We start from the raw sequence: 23273 nt of genomic DNA, 5'->3' as shown, positions 1-23273 counted from the left end.
CCCTCAATGTTATTCCATTCTTGATATAACTCTTCAAAATCTTTTTAATGCAGCATATTAAAATAAGTATTTTTATTCATAATATGAAATAATTCCTGCCTGTAAAACAAAATATTTCCTAACAGATGTATTGACTCTGGGGGTTAATGTTCTTTTAAAGATATCAAGTACAAAATTTTAAAGTCGTAACAACAGTACATCTTAAACAAGGTAAATTTCCACTACAAATTGTTTTTAGAACAATTTTTTAAAAACTGTGGTTATGTGTGTCCCTGGGTATGTGTTTGTAAATATCCATATAATGGTTTTAGTAGAGTAGTTCAAATATTTCTCAATATTTCATTTTCTCTTATTCTTAGTAACAGAGAATGCAAAAATTTAAGGGATAGTTAGAAAATTATTATTCAGAAAATTATGAGTCCTGATTATACTTAAGAAATTGCATGTGGTGCCTTGCTATATAGACTGATTTGTGTCCCCCTCAAAATTTGTATGTGAAAGTCATAACCCCTCATGTGTGGTTTTTGGAGATGGAGCCTCTGTGGGGTAATTACGCCCTGAGGGAGGAGCTCTTATGACGGGATTAGTTCCCTTAAGAGACATCCGAGAAAGTACTCTCTCTCTCCAAAGTTACACAAAGAGATTCAGTGAGCACACAGCAATGTGGTGGTTGTCCACAGGAAAGAGAAAAGGCCTCAGAATAAAACCTGCCTTGTTAACATCTTGATCTTGCACATCCAACATCCATGATTCTGAGAAATGTTTTATGTTTTATTTTATTGTATTTTTTTATTTTTTTGTTATTTATTTATTTATTTATTAAATTTATTTTTTATTGGTGTTCATTTTATTGTATTTTATTTAAAGATAGTATTTACTTATTCATGACAGACACAGAGAGGCAGAGACATAGGCAGAGGAAGAGGCAGGTTTCCCATGGGGAGCCCGATGCGGGACTCCATCCCAGGACCCCAGGATCACGCCCTGAGCCGAAGGCAGATGGCTCTACCGTTGAGCCACCCAGGTGCCCCTCTGAGAAATGTTTTAGCCACTCAGTCTATTGTATTTTGTTAAAGCAGCCTAATCTGACTAAGATATACCTTGAAGGCTTCTGTGTGGAGGCCTGTAGGAGAGGAATTGTAAAACAATAGCTAGACCAGTGGAAGCATACTGGTTTTCAGATAGAATTCTTCATAGTTTCATAGTTTCATAGTGGAACCCGCTGTTATCTTGCTACTCATTTCCCACTGTTTCTCATTTGTCCCTCTACTACCTTCTGCCTTCATCACAGGCATTATCCTGACTGTTCCCCCTTTACCGAAATGTCCAGCTGCCTCAGAATCACTTAAGAATGCCTCAGTTTCACATAGAGTTCCTTGGCCTTTTGCTCCAAAATGTTACTTACTATTATTCTATTAGCATCTATTCTCTTATTTAATACCACCAACATACCTGTTAGAGTGTTATATTTGTTATTATTCATGAGAAAATTGAGATTAAAAGCATTTAAGATGTAGGCCTTGGGTTTATTACATATACATCTGGGAAGGTTGAGACCCAGAATTTGAACTCACTCATTTTAATGCCCAAACCATCACCCTCATTACACATTCACCGATCCTTTCCTGTCCCCCTGCCTCTCTCCTCATTGACATCCGTCTCACAGAAGCTCAGAAGTGAGTAGGTCATGCTCTTAAAAAAAAAAAAAAAATGGATTCGCATACTCATATCCAAATCCCTTGGGTAGGCATCCAGTACACTTCACAGTCTACTCTCACCTTCACATTTTGATTTCACCTCCAGGCTATTTGATGTGAGTCTGCACTTGAGCTGCACCAGATTCTGTTCCATTTCCAGCAAGGGTGTTTCTCACTTCTGTATGTCATCCATTTAGCTGTTCTCTCTCTTCTTGTAATATTCTTCCACTTTTATATGTCCTGGAATAGCCATTGTTCTTTTTTAAGACATCAAAAATTACACAGAAAACAAACATATAAATAAATAACAGCAATAACATTAAATATTCTGTGTACTAGCCCACCACGGAGCTTTCTGTGTTCTGTATTAACTCAGCATCATTGGTACAATACAGCCAGTGGCCCAGTCTCCCACCAAAAGCATTAATTATTCTTTTACTTATGTTCTTCTTGTTTCTGCATTCTATTACAACAATTTAAAATTAAAAGACTATTTTTTAGCAGTTTTAGGCTTATAGAAAAATAGAACAAAAAGAACAGAGCGTTCTCAACCCTCCTCCCAACAGTTTCCTCTATTATGAATAACTTCCATTAATATGGTAAGTTTATTGCAATTGAAGAACCAATATTGATACATTATTACTAAGCCCATAGATTACTTTAGGATTCATGCTTTATGTTGTATAGTTCTTTAGACTTTTTCCAATGGTTAATGTCACGTAGCCACCATTCTACTTTACACCAAATAGTTTCAAGGAAAAACTCTGTGCTTCAGCTATTCATCCCATCATCCTTCCCCCCAAAAAACCCCACCAGCCATTTTAGTTAATGTTTGTGCATTATAGTATTTTTATAGTTAATTTTACTTTCTATCCACCTCCAAATTCTTTTTATAACTAATAAAGTATGGCTTCTTCTACATAAAATATTGCATAATTTCTCCTGTAGGGAACTGTTTTACTCATTCAAAACTCTGTATCACTTTATGTGTTCCTCCCTATGGTATTGATTGTGTTAATATATACCTGTATCTACAGCTTTCTGTCTATGTACATACATTTGATAAATAATACATGAATTGTTTCTGATTTTAAGATATGAGCATTACAGGTAAAACTAATTTTTTATGACTATCTCCCCAGTTCCAGTATTTTACCCAGAGAGAACCACTGTTCTCATTTCATTTATGTCTTTCCAGGCCTTTTCCCTAAGCATTTCTATATATCTTACATACCCATAAATATATAATATCTATGTAGCCGTATTTATTCAGCAACTTACGTTATTCACTCAAACTCTGGGCATTGGGGTGATTTTTTTTTGAGCTACTTACTGCTGCTATGCTATTACATATTGTGAATAATTCACTATTTTAGCCACTTCTCTTGATGAACATTTATATTCCATATAGTTTTTATATAAACAATGGTACATTGATCATCATTGCTACCCAATTTTTTCTGTGCATGTGCTCTCCTTTTTTATATCTGATTCTCTTTATTGAGACATGACTTGTTTAAGTACAGGGTGTTTATATTTAACTCTTCACATCACTGAGACTGGCACTTTCTATACAGTTGGCACACATTGATGTTTGAATGAGTGATAGAAAAATGGATTTGTCAATGAACAAATATCTTGTGGAGATCTTTCAGTTGGCTTGCCATGTGTTTCATGATCATCTAAGATTTTTGAAAGCATGTGACTGTTGCTGGAAATTAAAATAATTCTGGATCAGAAATGAAATAAATAAAAGCTAGTTTTATCTAGTTTAGAGTTGCAATGCCCTTTTAGGTTTGCACATCTTTAAGTTGAGCACACATCTCAGTATTAAGCATTTTCACACTAGTAAAAAGTTCTTTCATCAAAATAATTCTCTGGGGTGTATTCTGAGTTGACTACTAGTATTACTGGATTCTACATTGGTAGAGAAAAACTGACAAGTGTCCTCAGTAAGCTAATCTACTAGATAATTGCATGTGTTTGAGAATTAGTTATTAAAGGAGATCTTTCATCTCTTTGTTTTCCAAGTGAGTTCCTTTTAGTTTTGTTTTTTGAGAATTATGTGTTAAACATTAAGTTGACTAGATTCCATGACCATAAGAAATAAAAATAAAATTTAAGTGGAACTACTCAAGTGTTTAATTCCAGCTAGTTTAACTAGATAGTCATGAAAAGTTCATTGCTCATCATTGTGTCTCTTCTGGAAGCTCCGCTGAGAAATTTTACTCCGTAAAATTGCTGGCCTTTTGCATAAGACCAAATGAGTGTGAGTCAGTATGCTGAAGTATAAAGTCCAGGCTGGTTTTATCTATCTTGGAACACAAAAGCAAGGGAAAAAATACATTACTTCAGCTTTCCATCACTTATTCTGTAGTTTCTATTATTTTCCTAAAGAAAGTATTATTTTTTTCTTCCCTTTGCTGGTTTTGCTTTGTCTTTTGATGCTGCTATTAAATTTCACTCATTCAGTGAGATAATACAAAAAAATAATAAATAACCAACACATTGTCTTCAGGATAACAGGTGCTTAAAAACATGTACCTGTACCTTCAGTTTAACTTCTCTATATTTCATACACTTTATCTATAAAATGGAGCATTCATTAATTCAACAGACATTGGCTCCACTGTGCCATCAGTTGTTTTCAACATGGGATAGCAAAGGCCCTAACCTCAAAGCAAGTTCTAGTAGCTGAGTTCATATTGAAGATATGGTGGTAGTGATGATGAAAGGAAAAATCATGAAGTTGAAAAAAGGAGAAGAGGAAAAAAAAATAACTTGATGTGAGTTATGAGGGTTAAAGATGATAATGGATTTGGAAATGTCCTGTCTAAAATAATGTGTATTCTGGGGCACCTCAATGGCTTAGTCAGTTAAGCTTTCAGCTCCTGATTTCAGCTCAGGTTATGATCTCAGGACTCTGTGCCTAAGGTGGGGTGAGGGGGTGGTCTGCTTGAGATTCTCTCTCTCCCTCTGCCCCTCCCCACCTCTAAAATAAATAAATAAATAAGTAAATAAATAAATAAATAAATAAATGTATTCCAAGCACTATATGCTATGATGTAATAATATAATTAACCCATTTTAAAAAAATAGTAACTATAGATATTAAAAAAAAAAACAACACTTGCATGGTGGAAAGAAGAATGGACTGGGTAATATAGGCTTTGATATTGTCCTTGCTTGGTCCTTATTTGAAGAATTTTGAGCAAGTAACTTGATCTTTGTACAATACTTATGAGCATGCTAGGTGGACTAGAGCTTTTGTTGAAGGCAATATTAACAGATGTTACAGGCGTAAAATATTTGATGGTTCAGTGAGTTTGAAAACTTTTTTCTATTTTACTGTAGTCACCTTTGGAGAGCCACCTGGTGCCTGTGAGCAGCTTCCAAGCTCTTAGAATGGTTCTTCAGAATCAAAATATATTTCACTCTGCTTGAGCCCAACACTTCACTGTGTCATTTGATCTGGATACCTACTCATGGGATACCCATATGTCTTGCTGAACTGGTATGTAGAGAATAGAGTTTGCAAATGCTAGACTAGAAGTCCCTTCTGGCTGTCATACTTCTAAGAATATACTTTTGCTCTTTTCATCGTTAGTACTTCTTCTTATCTTGTTCAAAATACTTAGGAAGAGATGTATCCTTAAATGTCACCAACACAAAAATATGGTACTTGAATTTGTTCCCCAATTGACACTACTATTTATATTCTAAACGGTGGTAAAAAAAAAAAAAAAAAAAAAAAAAAGGAAAACCATCATTTATGATTACTAGGTTGGTTTGAAATATTTGGGGCCTGAGCCCTTAACCTTTGAAGTACTGAAATTGAGTATTAGATAATTCTTTGCCATGCTGGGTTTTCATATACATTGTAGGATATTTAGAAGCATACCCACTTGATGGATAGTACCTCTCAGTCATGACAATCAAAAGTGTCTCCAGACATTGCCAGATATCCTGTGGGAAGCAAAATTGCCTCCAGTTAAGAATGCACTATGTTGGAGTCATCAATGTTATAGAACAATAACCAGTTAAAGATAAAATATCTTACTTAGGATTGGGCCTAGTAGGGTAACTAAATTCCCCAGATGGCATCCTGCCATGGAATATTTTTGCTTCATGGTGGCATTTATGGCTATTTTGCCACCAGTGTATTCTTGCTTGTAGTTGTGCTTCTGTTTGTGGGTTGAGCTGTAGCATTGACATTGCTGCCAATCGGATTTAACAGAAAATGAAAAAAGCAGCTGCAATATTTCAAAGCATTGAACGGACTGGGCAGAAGGTATGTGGACAAATCCTATTAACAAATAACGGGATTTGTGCACACACAGTGCCTCCCACACTGTGCCTTGGAAATCTATACCAGGCTGTTTCCATCACTGTTGTGCGTAAGTCGCAGAAATTATAATAAATTGAGAAAAATATCCTTGCACACATGAAGGCTCAACCTACATTCTGATGATGACTAAGGATATTTTGGATCATTTGTCAAAGAGGATATCTGATGAAATAAACCTTTAATCCAGCTTAAATCTAAACCAGCCAGAAGATACTAAATACATCTGCTCTCAATTTCTAATCTTAACCTTAAAAATAATAGTAATAAACTTAATATTGAGAGTCTTCATAGAAAAGAAAAAAATTAGTAATAAAGTCTTCTGAGTAGACCAGATGCCACTGAGAGGTTTAAACAGATTATCTTTAAGTTGCCTTCCAAATCTCAGTGACTATGAATTGCCCATCTGGGTTCTTGAGGGACCAAATTATTTTAAATTATTAGTATCCTACTACCTTCCATTATCGAGAAGCTCTATGCTTCCAGTTATGTTTAAAGTGATGCATGTATTGTGTGAATCCAGTACTTTTCCTTTGGCACTATGCTATTGCTATAGACTTAGTCTGGTGGAGGGCCTGGATCATAACTGCATCTGATAGATAATACACAGATTATGTTGTGGCAACTTGTGGTGGGATAGGCAGATTGAATTTTCTGAGGGTCTTAGTTCTAAATATCCAAGAATAGCAACTCCATGTATTTGGTCTTTACAATCTAGTATAATGAGACAACAAAATTACTGTTATTATTCAAGACAATGACAAGGTAGCATTAATGCAAGTAGGGGGCCCTTTCACATGTGAGGTCCTGCACAACAGCAAAAATTGCAAGTGGGCTCTGGATTCAGACTGTCTGGACTCAAATCCAGGCTCTCCCTAATACTAGCTTCAGCAAATGCCTTACCTTCTTAGTTTTATTTTCTTTAAAATGATAGTCTTAGTGTCTAAATGAGATGATTTGTGGGATAGAAATTAGATGGATTCACCCACATATGTATAAAGTACTTGATACATACCAAGCACTCAATACATTTTGTTGCTGGCAGTAGAATACATGTTAGCTAGTATAATCATTGGTCAGCTACATTATTTAATACATTTGAAGTTGTCAGGTGTGTTAAATTGCAAAAGAAAATCACTTCCCATTGATTGGTGACTGTAAACCAGGAGAGCCGATTTAAACTTATTTATGACATCCCTATATTTTTATACAATAGCTTCATCTTTTAAGTGGCCATTACTTGAAAAGTGCCACCATATTCAATCTGTCCTCAGGAGAAAAACTTAAAATGTGGTTTGGTCTGTTCTGAGTCTTGTACTTGTGAGAATAATTGGCATTCTGCTGCCTTCACAAAAGTGTAAGTTTGGGTATTATGGGATAGTTTTGCCATTGCCACAGAGCTGATGGCAGAAGGTGACTTAACATCCTGCAAATTGGCAGTCAGCGCTGCCCCTGAAGACTTGCCCACTGATGTAAAAGAATGAACTGCCTGCTGATTTGTGCCCCTTCCCATATCCTCCTGAAAACCTACAGACTTTATTTTTTTCCTACCTGTAAAATTGCTTAGCTGCCCAAGGGATAACACTTCTAGGAATTTTGACTGAGAATGGAGAGTTCTGTGTGGTCCTTAATTGGGAGAGGAACCTGTCAAAAATAATATATTCACAAATACTCTGAACCATTATGGGCCTGGCAACACTATATAAACTGTCACACAGCTGGTGGCAGGTGGGTTGATTTTTTAGCAACACTAAAAGCTGACAGGAATGTCTTTCAGAAATCTACTCCCTTGAAAATTTCTAGTTAAGGTATTAGAAGAGGTGTGGAGGGTATAACGGGAGACAGGACGGGAATTAGGTGGCTGGGTAACTGCTGTGAAATATTTGAACTATGACAGCTGATTTCCGTTTAATTTGAGGTAGCAACTAATTTCCTTTGAAATTAGAAGTTTTAGTAAGTTTGACTATTTCTTTGCTAGATTTGGACTATGGATAATTTTAGGAAAGCTAATGAGAGAAGTGGCAGGATAATCTAAAAGAGCATGGAAAGAAAAATACAGAAAATGAGTCCTTTCTGTTTTTATGAAGAGACTGCTACTGTTTATGCACAGCATAGTGGCTGTTTTGTGTGTCATTTCTGTTTTTGTTCACATAGAAATCAATGTCTCATCTCCCTTCACTTCCTATCCTCATGATAAGTTTTGGCCACAGTGACTGCCTACTGCTTTCCACAAAACTGCAGAGGCTTTCAAGTGAAATGTGGACAAAAATTTGAATGAGTAAATATTCACTGCCATTTTCAATTGCTCTACTTTAGCCTCACTTCAAGGGTTCCTAAACATGTTTTTTGCCCTGACTTTAGCAATCTAGAGAAACCTATGGATTATTTCTCAAAATGGTGTTTCTAAATGCATGAAATAAAATGCATAAGATTATCAGAGAAACCAATTATGTTGAAATACAGTCCTCTCCTCGAATCCCTTGGAAAAGAACCCCTGCCCTAGTTCTTGCTCCTTTTTATGCAGATCATGCTAATCAGTGGAGAGAAAATCAGAATAGGGAATTTGAATTGTGTCAAGAGTAACTCCTATAAGAAATAAGAATAAAGAGAAATACAGCAAAAGAAATGGAAAAGAAAAGACCTCTTGGGATGAAGTATATTTTGATGCTGTATAGAGAAGGAGAAATGGGAAGAGATGCTTCAGGGGAAGCAGAAGGGGGTAAAAAAAAATACAGAATGAAAAGAACGGCAGAAGTAGGTTTTAAATTGCATAGCCTTTGATGTTCTTGGAGAGATAAAATTATAAGATTGGACTTACTTTCTTCTTGTTACTGGGGTCTGTTTGCTGAAGAATGGGTCACATGAGGCTCATATTCAGGTTATATGTGGAACTCACTCTTGTTTTCAAAGTGTATATCCTCTCTACAACTTCTCAAATTTTAGGAACGGTATTCATCTCTTCCATGACCAATCTTAAGTTCTAGCTTCTCAGTGGTACTTTCCTGAAATAGTTTCCTTTTCTCACATTCTGGTGACTGTTTCTACTTCAATAATCGATCTCTTTGCTTTGCATTGTAGTTAGTTCTGTTGATTTATTTCACTTAGTTGTCCTCACTGCCTTGATCTTGCCTTGAAATTATGATGAATGGATGGACGGATGGATGCATGAGTGAATGAATACATCTAATGAATGCATGATGAATACTTGTCAAAGTGTCTGCCCACATTTTCGATAGGGATGCTTATAGAAACAGAACACATTCTCATCATTGGAGCCATAATCATGGAATGAGGGCCTGTTAGGTACCAAATAGCACACTAATATCTTCATAAGTATTATGTCTTACCATCATAACAACTCTGACAGAGAAACTTTATTATCTTTTATCAATGATGAGGAAACTAAGAGTCAGAGGTGTAGCTATTTCATATTAATCGGTGGAGATTTGGACTTGAATATACTTCCTTCTGATTTAAAAACCTAAGTATTTTCCTATATCAAGCTGCTTCCCCTTATAATAAAACAGAAAGTTTTCTCTCAGTATTATTTCATTAGTATTCTAATTGATAATTACCCCTCATAATAACAAGAAACATTTATATTTTAATAAGTGGAAATATAGTCTCAGAACCAGGATATCACATAATTCTGTCATTCTCTTAAGAAAAGAACTTTACCATCCACCTTGATTTGCCATATTTCAGTAAGCTTTCAAAGAGGTAATCTGTTACTTTGGACAATATTGATAAGCTATCAAGTTGGATCCCAATTAAGCGTGATTTAAAAAAATATTTAAAGATTTTATTTATTTGTTTGAGAGACACTAGAGAGACAGAGGAAGCATCAGTTGGGGGCAGAGGGCAGTGGACAGGGGGCAGGGGGCAGAGAGGAGAAGCAGGCTCCCTGCTGAACAGAGACTCCCCACACACACACAATACGGAGCTTGATCCCAGGACCTGGGGATCATGACCTGAGCCAAAGGCAGATGCTTAACCAACTGAGCCATGCAGGTGCCCCTTCATCATGATTTCTTTTTTTTTTTTAAAGATTTTATTTATTTATTCATGAGAGACACACACAGAGAGAGGCAGAGACACAGGCAGAGGGAGAAGCAGGCTCCATGCAGGGAGCCTAATGTGGGACTCGATCCCAGGACTCCAGGATCATGCCCTGAGCCAAACGCAGGTGCTAAACCGCTGAGCCACCCAGGGATCTCCTTCATCATGATTTTAAATTTAAGTTTTGTACCATCATTATTAAAAACAATTAACTTATCTGGCAGGATTATAACATTTAAAAATATTTTCCATTAATCAGTTACTGTTCCTGATGTTTGTAGCTGCCACGGGAGTTTGAAAATGAAAACCAGAATCAAACATTTCCAGCATTAAAATAATGATGATTCTTATAATTATACACCCCAACAGAGCTATAAGGTCGATATTAGGACCCTTATTTATAAAGAGAAGTAAAACGAAGTTTCAGAGATGTTACATAATTCGGTTAAGGAAACATAGCTAGAAAAAGCTGGAATAAAGATTTGAACCTATTCTTAAACAAAGATTTCAATTTTTCTCAAGTAACCTTGTCATTTAGACAAATCAAAAATAATTAATGTCTGTCTTCAAGAATGAGGATGATAAAATGCTACCTGTCAATTGAAACACATGAGATTTGTAATTATTTGAATGGGTGGCTAGAGGTGAATGAGGGGTAAAGAAAGAACATGTAACATGAATATCATCTTCATATAATTACTTTAGTAAAGAATGTTAATTTCACAGCAAATCTGTTTAAGTAGTTTTAATTCATTTATGTAAATTTTACTAAATTTTACTAAAACTAAATAATAAATTCATGATATAAACTAATTTTCCATTTCCATATTAACATGTTAAGTGGATAATGTGCAAATAGAAAAAATATTTTTGTGACCTCATTACTTTGGTTTTCTAAAATAGTCTTTTTCTTGATACTCCAATTGAATTATAAGGCTAACATTTAATATATTTGTTCACAATAGCGTGGTAAATATTAATAATAATTTGGAGTATAATTTGTGGGTATTCATTTTTAAATGTATTCATGAATAGTCTTATTTAATATGTACATAATTTAGCTGAAATAGCAAAAGTTATAAATTCTCTTCATTCTTTCAACTTAATCAAACACAAAGTTGTTAAATACCTACTATGTGCTAAGCATTATTTCAAGAAATAAAGCTTTTTAGAAATACTTCCTTAAACCTCCCTAGAGCCACCTGGGTGGCTCAGCGGTTGAGTGTTTGCCTTCAGCTCAGGGCGTGATCCCAGAGTCTGGGGGTCAGGATAGAGTCCCAAATTGGGCCCCCCACAGGGAGCCTGCTTCTTCCCTCTGCCTATGTCTCTGCCTCTCTCTGTATATCTCTCATGAATAAATAAGTAAAATCTTAAAAAAAAAAAAAACTTGCTGGAGTTAAAAATCTTTATTACCCTTAATGGGCAATATTAGGGATAAAATGAGACTAAATTTTTACACAGGTTTTGATTCATCAATACAGTTGATTTTCAACTAATAATGATGTGAAAGGATAAGCAAATAGATAATTAAAACTTACATTTAATTACAGATTTTCTTTTAAAAAGTCCGGATTCAGTTCTTTTCTTTAAACTTCTATTTTTCCCTTGACATAATTGGACTTTTACTTTGTATTCTGGTCTTGAAAATTTAGTGGTCTGGACAAGAAAAAAAACAAACAAACTCTGAGATCTCTGCATCTGAAAGTGATGTAACATTGTGTATCAACTGTGCTCAGAAAATAGAAAAGAATAAAGTAAATTATATACAAAATTTAAAAAAACCCAAAAGCTCTGAGATCTCTTTCTGTGTTAATGCCAAACTAAAGTTGATAGTAAAATAGTACACATTCAATCTGAAATTATCTAAACTTTCATTTACAAACAAAATTGAGAAACATAATAAACTAGAGAGGAAATAATGAAGTATATCCTGGTGAAATTAAATTAATATTTCAGTTTCTGAGAAGACTATATTTATAAGACTCAAATCAATATTTGAAGAAAAAGGGGTAATAGAAATCTCTACTAGGTATATGGGCCTGGACAACAGTAAATTTCTTGTGTATTTAAACTTAGGGAGGAGGAAATCCAAAAATTTTAATTCAGATTTTGCAACTGTATCCTTATTTGCAAGAAAAGACCACTCTAACTCCTTCAGTAAGAATTTACAGGGACATTACAAAAGAGGCTCACTAAAGGAGAAAATCACACATAAGAATTATAAAAAGAAAAAAGGATCTTTCTTCTCTAATAGATATGAGCTTGGTGCTCAAAAGGCTAAGGATGATAAGAACAAAGAGTCACATCTAGAGATTGCTCTGGGGACACAAAATATTGGTTTCACTTAAAACCCATATATTAACCCTGAAATCCCCCAATCTTTTGGAATGTTAACTCATAATTATTACAATAAAGTATTTCATATTTATTTTTTCCAATTTATTGATACATAATTTATAAATTCGTGAGCTGTTTGAAATGTACAATGTGATGTTTCAATATAGTTATACATTGTGAAAGGATTCCCATCATCCAGTTGATTCACACATCTATCATCTCACATAATCACCTTATTTTTTTTAATGAGATGAGGAGAAAGTTTAAGCTCTCTTAGCAAATTTCATTTATACAATAGACCATTGTCACTATAGTCACAATGTTATATATTAAATCCTCAGACCTTATTCACTTGTTACTGAAAGTTTATACCCTTTTACCAACCTCTCCGTTTCCCCCACTGCCCAGCTCCTGATAACTGCTTTTCTGCTCTGTTTCTGAGTTTGACTGATATGTGATATTTCTTGGTCTGACTTATCTCACTGAGCATAATGCCTTCCAGGCTGAGCCATGTTGTTGCAAATGACAGGATTTCTTTCTTTTTTAAGGCTCAGTAGTATTATATTCTATGTATATGTATATATTTTATCAATTCATCTGTCAATGGACACTTAGGTTGTTTCCATACCTTGAGTATTGTGAATAATGCTGCATTGAACATGGGAATGCAGATATCTCTTCGGGATAATGCTTTCATTTCCTTTGGGTATATACCTATAAGTAGAATTACTGAATCATATTGTACTTTATTTTTAAATTTTTGAGAAAGCTTCATACTGTTTTCCATTGTGAGTATACCAGTGTAAATTCCACCAGCAGTGCACAAAGCTTGCCCTTTTTCCCCCCGCATCCTTCCACATCCTTTCCAGCATTTCTCTTGTCTTTTTGATAATAGTCATCCTAACAGATGTGAGGTGGTATCTCATTGTGGTTTCAATTTTTCATTTCCCTGATGATGAATGTCATTGAGCACATTTTTATGTACCTGCTAGCCATTTGTATATCTTCTTTGGAAAAACATCTATTTAGGATTTTGCCCATTTAAAAAATTGGGATATTTGGTTTTTTTTCTAGTAAGTTGTGAGTTCCTTGTATATTTTGGATATTAACCCTTAATTGAATATGTGGTTTGCAAATACTTGCTCCCATCTGATAGGTTGCTTTTTCATTTTGTTAATGGGTTCCTTTGCTGTCTAGAAGCTTTTAAGTTTGATGTGGTTCCACTTGTTTATATTTGCTTTTGTCGGCTTTGCTTTGGATGTCAAACCCAAAAGAAATCATTGCCAAGACCATTGTCAAGGAGCTTACCCCCTGTATTTTCTTCTAGGATATATACAGTTCCAGGTCTTATATTCAAGTCTTTACTCCATTTGAGTTGATTTTTGTGTCTGGTGTACATAGGAATCCATTTTCATTCTTCTCCTTTGCATGTGGTGGTCCAATTTCCAACACCATTTATTTTAAAATTTATTTTATTAATTAATGAAATCTTTCATTTTAATTCCAGCATAGGTTAATATAGTGTTATATTTGTTGCAGGTGTACAATATAGTGATTTAGCAACTCCATACATCACCTGGTGCTCATCAGAACAAGTTCAGTCCTTAATCTTCATTACCTGTTTCAAGCATCTACTCACCTACCTCCCCTCTGATAATCATCAGTTTGTTCTCTATACTTAAGAGTCTGTTTCGTGGTTTGTGTTTCTCTCTCTCTCTCTCTCTCATTTTATTTCCTTTGTTTGTTTGTTGTGTTTCTTACATTCCACATGAGGGAAATCATATGGTTTTTGTCTTTGTCTTATTTTCCTTAGCATTATACTCTAGTTCTATCCATGTTGTGGCAAATGACAAGATTTCATTCTTTCTATGGCTAAATGAATATATATACACACACGTACATGCCACGTCTTATTTTCTTATTTATCCACTCATTAATCAATGGACACTTGGGCTGTTTCTATAATTTAGCTATCGTAAATAATGCTGCTATAAATATAGGGTTACGTGTATCCCTTTGAGTGTTTTTGTATTTGGAGGTAAATACATAGTAGTGCAATTGTTGGATCATAGGTAATTCTATTTCTAACTTTCTGAAGAACCTCCATGTGATTTCCACAGCAATTGCACCAGGTTACATTTGCACCAACAGTGCAAAAGAGTTCCTTTTTATTTCTAGTTAGTGAACATACAGTGCAATATGAGTTTCAGGAGTAGAATTCAGTGGTTCATCACTTACAACATCCAGTGCTCATCCTAACAAGTGCTTTTTTTAATACCCATCACTAATGTAGCTCATCCCCCACCCACCTCTTTCCATCATCCCTCCCTCATTTTGTTCTCTATTGTTAAAAGTCTCCTATGGTTGGTTTCTTTCTCTCTCTCTCCTTCTCTCTCTCTCTCTCTCTGTCTCTCTCCCCCCCCCCTTATGTTCATCTGTTGTTTCTTAAATACCACGTATGAGTGGAATCATATGGTGTTTGTCTTTCTCTGACTGACTTACTTCATTTAGCATAATACACACTAGCTCCATCCACGTTGCTGCAAGTGGCAAGATTTCATTCTTCTGATTAATATTCCATTGTGTGTGTGCGTATATTTGTGTGTGTGTATATAAAACATGTATATATATATGTGTATATAAAATGTGTATATATCTATATACTTATATATTATATATATATAATGCTGTTGGTATTTTGATTGGGATTGCTTTAAATGTGTAGATTGCTTTGGGTAGTATAGACATTTTAACAATGTTAAATATATATTTATATATATATATAATATATATAATGTTTGATATATATATATATTCCACACAAATTTTAGGATTTTTGTCCTAGCTCTGAAAAACACTGTTGGTATACATATACATATATCAGCTCTTCTTTATCCATTCATCAGTCATTGGACATTGGACATTTGGGCTCTTTCCATAGTCATTGTACCCTTTCAAATCAGTATTTTTGTATCCTTTGGGTAAATATCTAGTCGTGCAACTGCTGGGTTGTAGGATAGTTCTATTTTGAACTTTTTGAGGAACCTCCATACTCTTTTCCAGAGTGGCTGCACCAATTTGCAGTTTCACCAACAGTGCAAGAGGATTCCCTTTTTTCCTCATCATCACCAACACCTGTTGTTTATCTGAGTTGTTCATTTTAGCCATTCTGATAGGTGTGAGTTTAGTATCTCATTGTGGTTTTGATTTGTATTTCTGTATGAGGAGTTGATGTTGAGCATCTTTCCACGTGTCTGTTAGCCATCGGGATATCTTCTTTGGAAAAATGATTGTTCATGTCTGCTGCCCATTTCTCAGCTACATTATTTGATTTTGGTTGTTAACAATGATAAGTTCTTTATAGATTTTTGGATACTAGCCCTTTGTCAGATATGTCATTTGCAAATATCTTTTCCCATTTCATAGGCTGCCTTTTAGTTTTGATTATTATCTTTGCTGTGTGGAAGCTTTTTATTTAATGAAATCCCAGTAGTTAACTTTTTGCTTTTTGTTTCTCTTGCCTTTGGAAGCATGCCTAGCAAGAAATTTTTGTGGCCTAGATCGAAGAGGTTGCTGCCTGCATTGTCCTTCAGGATTTTGATGGATTCCTATCTCACATTTTAGGTCTTTCATCCATTTTGGGTTTATTTTTGTGTATAGTGTAAGAAAGTGGTCCAGTATCATTCTTCTGCATGTGGCTGTCCAGTTTTCTAATAGCATTTGTTGAAGAGACTACCTTTTTCCTTTTTTAATTGGATATTCTTTTCTGCTTCATCGAAGATTAGTTGACCCTAGAGTTGTGGGTCCATTCTAGTTTTCTATTCTGTTACATTGACCTATGTGTCTGTTTTTGTGCCAGTACCATACTGTCTTGATGACTACAGCTTTGTAATATAGCTTGAATTCTGGAATCATGATGCCTCCAACTTTGCTTTTATTTTTCAGGGTTGCTTTGGCTATTTGGGGTCTTTTGTGATACGACACAAATTTTAGGATTTTTGTTCTAGCTGTGAAAAACACTGTTGGTATTTTGACTGGAATTGCTTTAAATGTGTATATTTCTTTGGGTTGTATAGACATTTTAACAATGTTTTTTTTTTTCCCCCAATCCATGAGCTGCAGAATGTTCTTCCATTTCTTTGTATCCTCTTCAATTTCTTTAATAAGTGTTCTATAGTTTTCAGAGTACAGATCTTTTATTACCTCTTTAGTTAGGTTTATTCCTAGGATTCTGGTTTTTGGTGCAATTGTAAATGGAACTGTAAATGTAAATTCCTTGATTTCTTTTGCTGCTGCTTCACTATTGATGAATAGAAATGTAACAGATTTCTTTATGTTGATTTTATATCCTGCAACTTTGCTGAATTCATGTATTAGTTCTAGCAATTTTTTGGTGGAGTCTTTTGGGTTTTCTACATAGAGTATTATGTCATCTGCAAATAGTGAAAGTTTGCCTTCTTTCATGATGATTTGGATGCCTTTTATTTCTTTTTGGTGTCTGATTGCTGAGGCTAAGACTTTTAGTACTATGTCAAATAGTAATGGTGAGATTGGACATCACAGTCTTATTCCTGACTGTGGAGGAAAAGCTCTAATTTTTCCCCATTGAGGATGATATTAGCTGTGGGTCTTTCGTATATGACCTTTATGATGTTGAGGTATGCTTCATCTATCCCTACTTTGTTGAAGGGTTTTATCAAGAATGGATACTGTATCTCATCAATTGCTTTTTCTGCATCTATTGAGAGAACCATATGATTCTTATTCTTTCTTTCATTAATATGGTTTATCATGTTGATTGATTTGCAAATATTGAACCATCCCTTCAGCCCAGGTACAGATACCACTTGACTGTGGTGGATAATTCTTTTAATGTACTATTGGATACTATTGGCGAGTATCTTGTTGAGAATTTTTGCATCCGTGTTCATCAGGAATATTGGCTTGTAATTTTCCTTTGGAGTGAGGTCTCTATCTCGTTTTGCAGTCAAGGTAATGCTAGCCTTGTAGAAGGAGTTGAGGAGTTTTCCTTCCATTTCTATTTTTTTGGAACTATTTGAGAAGAACAGGTATTAACTCTTCTTTAATTGTTAGGTAGAACTCTTCTGGGAAACCATCTGGCCCTTGACTTTTGTTTGTTGGGAGATTTTTGATTACTGATTCAATTTTTTTGCTGGTCGCGGGTCTGTTCAAATTTTCTATTTCTTCCAATTTCAGCATTGATAGTTTATTTCATTTATTTCCATGCTATCTTTGTTATTTCTTTCCCTTTGCTAACTTTGCACTTAGTATATTCTTGTTTTTCTAGTTCCTTGGTGCCTAAGTTAGTTTATTTGATGTATTTCATTTTTCTTACTATAGGCTTTTATTACTATGAACTTCCCTCTTAGAACTGCTTTTGTTGATTCTAATAGGCATTAGGATGTTTTGTTTCCATTTTCATTTGTTTCAATATAGTTTTGGTTTCTCTTGATTCCCTCTTTGACACTTCAGTTGTTCAGTAACATGTTTAATCTCCACATATCTGTTAATTTTTAGTATTCTTATAATTGGTTTCTAGTTTCATACCATTTTGGCTGGAAAAGGTGTTTAAATATGTTTTCAATATTCTTAAATTTATTAACACTTGTTTTGTGGCCTCACACAAGATCTATTCCAGAGAGTGTTCCATGTGCACTATGGAGGAGTGTGCATTCTGCTGCTGTTGATGGAATGTTCAGTATATATCTGTTAGGTTTAATAAGTAGTTTCATCCAATTTTTTTTTTATTAATTCTATGTCTAGATTATCTATATAATGTTGGAATTAGAGTATTGAAATTGCTATTATTACATTGCTATCAACTTCTCCCTTTAGATCTTTTTAATGTTTAGCTTATATATTTCAGTGCTCTTATGTCAGGTATATAAATATTTATAAATGTTATATCCTTATGTTGGATTGACCCCTTCATCATTATGTAATGGCTTTCTATGTCTTCTACAGTCTTTGCCTTAAAATTTATTTTGTGTGATATAAGTGTAGCTAGTCAAACTTCCTTTTGGTTTCCATTTGCCTGGTTTATCTTTTTTCATCCTCTCACTTTCAGTCTATGTGTCCTTAAAGCTGAGGTGAACTTCTTATAGGCAGTATATAGTTGGGTCCTCTCTTTTGTTTTTGTTTTTCTTAGGCATTGCATGTCTTTTGGTTGGAGAATTTAGTTCATTATACTTAAAGTATTTATTGGTATGTATGGACTTAACTATTGCTATTTTGTTGCTTGTTTTATGTTTGTTTTCTAATTCCCTTGTTCTTTTTATCCTTCCTTATTCTCTCCTTTTGGTGATTTGATTTTTCTTATGTATTATTATATATTGATTTCTTTATCTTTTGTGTATATACTACGGGTTTTGTTGTTGTTGTTGTTTATAGGTACCGTGAGTCTTAAATAAAACCCATTTATAACATTCTATTTTGAGCTGATAATAACTTAAACTTTGATGCATGCCAAAACTCTGTCAACCCCATATTTTGTGTTTTAATATCACCATTTACATGTTTACATTATGTGTCCATTAACAAATTATTATAGCTATTTTTAATACTTTCTCTTTTGACCTTTCTATTAGGGTTATAAGTGATTTAACTACCGCCATTACATCACTAATATATTCTGGATTTAACCAAATAGTTACCTTTACCAATGAGATTTATACTTGCATATGTTTTTATTCCTAATTACCTTCCTTTTGTTTCAATATGAAGAACTGCCTTCAACATTTATTGTAAATTTGGTCTAGTATTGATGAATTCTTTTCGTTTTTTGTTTGTTTGTTTATCTGGAAAACTATTTCTCCCTTACTTCTGAAGGCAAGCTTTGCTGGGTAGAGCTTTCTTATTCGGTTTGTTTCATTTTTTTTTCTTTTTTTTTTTTTTTTGAAAGATTTATTTATTTATTCATGAAAGACACAGACTGAGAGAGAGAGAGAGGAAGAGACATAGGCAGACAGAGAAGCAGGCTCCTCGCGGGGAGCCCAATGCAGGACTCCATCCCAGGACCTTGGGATCACGACCTGAGCCAAAGGCAGGCGCCCAACCGCTGGGCCACACAGGTGTCCCTGTTTCATTTTTCTTTTAACATTTGAATATGTCATTCCATTCCCTCTGGCCTGCATGATTTCTGCTGAAAAATCTGTTTGTGGTCCTATGAAGGTTCTCTTATGGGGAACTTATGTACCTCAGACAACGGCTTTTAAAAATATTCAGATAGGGGTGCCTGGGTGGCTAAGCAGCTATGTATCTGCCTTTGGCTCAGGTTGTGATTGAGTCCTGCATCAGGCTCCCTGTTTCTCCCTCTGCCTTTGCCTTTCTCTTTCTGTCTCTCATGAATAAATAAATAAAATCTTTTTTAAAATAAAGTATTTAGATAAACCTCTTTTTTTAAAAAAAATTATTTATTTTAGAGAGGAGGTGTGCATGCACATGTGAGAGAGAGAGAGAGAGAGAGCAAACCAGTGAGTGCTGGGCGGGGGGATAGGACAGAGGGAGAGAATTTCAAGCTGATTCCCACTGAGTGGAGAGTCCAGTGCAGTGGGCTCAATATCACAATCCCAAGATCATGAGCAGAGCTGAAACCAAGAGTCAGAAACTTAACTGACTGAGCCACCCAGGTGCCCCAAGTATGCAGGTAAACCTCTTTAAGGTAAAGTCTAGGAGATGAATGATTTTGTCCGCTCCCTCTGTGCTGAGCCTTCTGGGGATAGCCGGTTAAAAATTGCTTCTTTATTTGCTATAGCCCTATGGGATTCATAAATAGTAGCCCTTTTAGCCATCTTAACCAGCTGATCCTGGGGCCATCTCTTGGGCAGCAGCTTATAAAAGCTGAGGCACAGACATGTGCACAAGCTCCTTTCAGGGCGACGCTGGTTACAGGGAAGATTAAAAGAAGGCAGGAGAAAATGAGTGGGAAATATCAGAGAGGGAGACAGAACATGAGAGACTCCTGACTCTAGGAAACAAATAAGAGGGTAGTAGAAGGGAGGTGGGCGTGGGGGGGTGTTGGGGTGACTGGGTAACGGGCACTGAGGGGGCACTTGACAGGATGAACACTGGTGTTATGCTTTATGTTGGCAAATCAACTCCAATAAAAAATATACAAAAAAAAAAAAAAGAAGAAGGCAGGAGATTAGTCCTCTATTTTCCCTCATTTCTGAAAGGTTCACAGCCTACTCCTAGTGCCTTCTAGATCAGAAGCCTGGCCCTAAGGCAGTGCTTTTATTTTATTTTTCTTTCAAGTTTTTATTTAAATTCCAGTTAGTGGGATCCCTGGGTGGCGCAGCGGTTTAGCGCCTGCCTTTGGCCCAGGGCGCGGTCCTGGAGACCCGGGATCGAATCCCACGTCAGGCTCCTGGTGCATGGAGCCTGCTTCTCCCTCTGCCTGTGTCTCTGCCTCTCTCTCTCTCTGTGTGACTATCATAAATAAATAAAAATAAAAAAAATAAAGAGTAAAAAATAAATTCCAGTTAGTTTACATACAGTGTAATATGAGTTTCAGGTGTACAATTTAGTGATTCACCACTTAGCATAGAGCACCTGGTGCTCATCACAAGTAGGCAGCAGCTTTTAAGCCATGCAGATAAAGCTCATTCAGGGAAAGCTGGGAGACAGGAGATTTTGGATTTTGGCTGCCCCCTCTGTGCTGGGGGCATAGCCAGAGTGAGGGCTGTGTGCCTGTTGTGAACTGCTGAGGTCTCATGGGCCTCAGAGACACAGCCCTGCTGGCTTTCAGAGCTACATATCTTGAGAGCCCATCCTTTCGGGCATGGTCTTAAAAGTTGAGGTATCAGGTATAGGGTCCCAATGCTTCTCTCCTCAGGGAGAAGCTACAGCTTAGGGGTTTCCTCCACATTGTATGGAGCTGTGTCAGAGTTTTGTGGGGTTTATGGTGAGGGTATGTCCTAGTCTTTCCTACCTGTTTCATTGCATTTTCTCATGTGTTTGATGTGTAGTGGTCACTCAGGTAGTTTTCGGATTTCTTTTGGAAGGAATTGTTCCATGGGTAGCTATACATTCTGCACATTTGTAGGAGGAAATAAGCTTGGGAACCTACTATGTCACCATCTTGGTCCTGACCCCAAAAGATTCCATTTTTGTTTTTTTTTTTTTTAACTTGAAGTCTAAGTAGGCGTTGGCTCCGCAGAGACAGTACAACAGAATTTGGAAGTGATACAACTGTGTCAGATCTGAAGAACCATAAACCACAAGTAGCTAATTTTATTGTATGCTAATTTTTTAAAAAATCAGCCAGATATCTGATGAACCCGGATGGAATGCAGACTATGACAAATCAATCTAATAAACCTATAACGTAGTTACACCAAAGGAGGTAGAGAAGAAAGGAGGTGACTAAGTAACTTTTGGAAGCAGTGTTTTGACTAGATACTTTAGGGACATATATAAAATGAAACTAACAGTATGTAATGTGCTCTGGTTGGTAAATTTGTTTCTCCCAAGGGTATGGGTTAGGAATTGTAGGAAAGAAAATAAAAAACAACTTTACTTCTGTACCAGGGTCTATCAAACAAGTAAGTACAGCATAGATGAGAGCCAGGTGTTTCACTGTTGGATAAAAATGGTTACAAATAAGCTAAGAGGGGATGCTAGAATAAACTTTTTGGTGTTGGATTAGATTAGAGTTGAAGGCCTGAATGTGAGTTCATATTTATCTACAAAAAGATAGATTGATACAGAAATGAATAGAGATCGTGTATGTACCTGCATCCATAAGTATGTGCATTTCCTACCTTCCTTTTAGACAGCTCAGAAACAGTGAGGGACTGCAAACGCAAATGAACAATGGCCAGAACAAACACGTGGAAATAGAACTCTGACTCATAATCTGCAGCAACCAGCCCAGGAAACCACCCCATTATCTACAGTAACCACTGTAAGGAATGCCAGCTTACTACCTATAAGTCAGACTAGTAGGAAGTCTGGTTGGTATCCCTTACAACTGATGTAGGAAGCCAAACAATAACCCTTGTAACAATTGGCTCAAAATGCCTAGGATTTGAATAAAAACAGGCATCTTTCTTAATTTTTGTTACATGCCTCTAATTTAGGACCAACCAGAGATAGATAAGTATTTATCCCTAACCAATTACACAGGATGCCCTTCTTGTCTTTGGCTCACTGACCTATAGCTTCCCAATGCCAACAGCCTTCCATCAGAGCACATCTGAAGCTCTCTCTTCCTTCCACTAAAAAGCTTTCTTTCTCTTCTGCCTGCCTTTGAGTCTCTGTCAAATGCAAGTGAAAGGGATGACTCCATTGCTATAGCGAACTGTGAATAAATAACCTTTGCTTCTTCTCATTTCTGTGGTCTTCATTGATTTCCACAGCACTGACACGACATAGCAATGAACACACCCAGGCACCAGATCGTGGACTCTAAAAATTATCCTCCAATAAAAGGAACCAGGATTCCTTGCAGAGATGGTTGATTTCAGGGCCTGAGCAGGAAAAATATTAAATGTACTTGATATATCTTAAGATGCCAGAAAAGGAGGTGCTAAAAAAAGGAGGAGGAGGAGAAGATGGAGTATGGGAGGATATCAAATGGGCATAGCAGCCAACTTTAAAATTCTCCCATAGCCAAGCCTGGAGCAATTTGAGCATCCAATTACATAATTATAGTATTGGATTATAACCTAACAAATAAAATGAATATTTACGAATTCACAATGATATAAATAAGGGATTGGCTAAATAAGTAAATGGAGTAGAAAAGACAACACTTCCTTATGAAAGAATTATAATTGGTAAATATAGACAGAATGAAGGAAATAGGAAATTAC

At 35.7% G+C, this 23273-nt stretch overlaps 1 long non-coding RNA gene across 1 annotated transcript; it reads right to left on the bottom strand.

The window, feature by feature from the left end:
- Positions 1–1784: 1784 nt before the first annotated feature.
- LOC112662992 (uncharacterized) lies at positions 1785–22272 on the bottom strand. The gene is made up of 3 exons (XR_007404031.1): positions 22192–22272; positions 11640–11757; positions 1785–1937 (listed from the first exon to the last, which is right to left on the bottom strand). It is a non-coding gene; the product is annotated as an uncharacterized LOC112662992 (long non-coding RNA).
- Positions 22273–23273: the final 1001 nt, after the last annotated feature.

The sequence above is a fragment of the Canis lupus genome, chromosome 20 (genome assembly GCF_003254725.2).
Source record: "Canis lupus dingo isolate Sandy chromosome 20, ASM325472v2, whole genome shotgun sequence".
In the NCBI taxonomy this organism is placed as follows: domain Eukaryota; kingdom Metazoa; phylum Chordata; class Mammalia; order Carnivora; family Canidae; genus Canis; species Canis lupus.
Note: the sequence above shows the minus strand (reverse complement) of the source record. Positions and strands in the feature narration are given on the sequence as shown.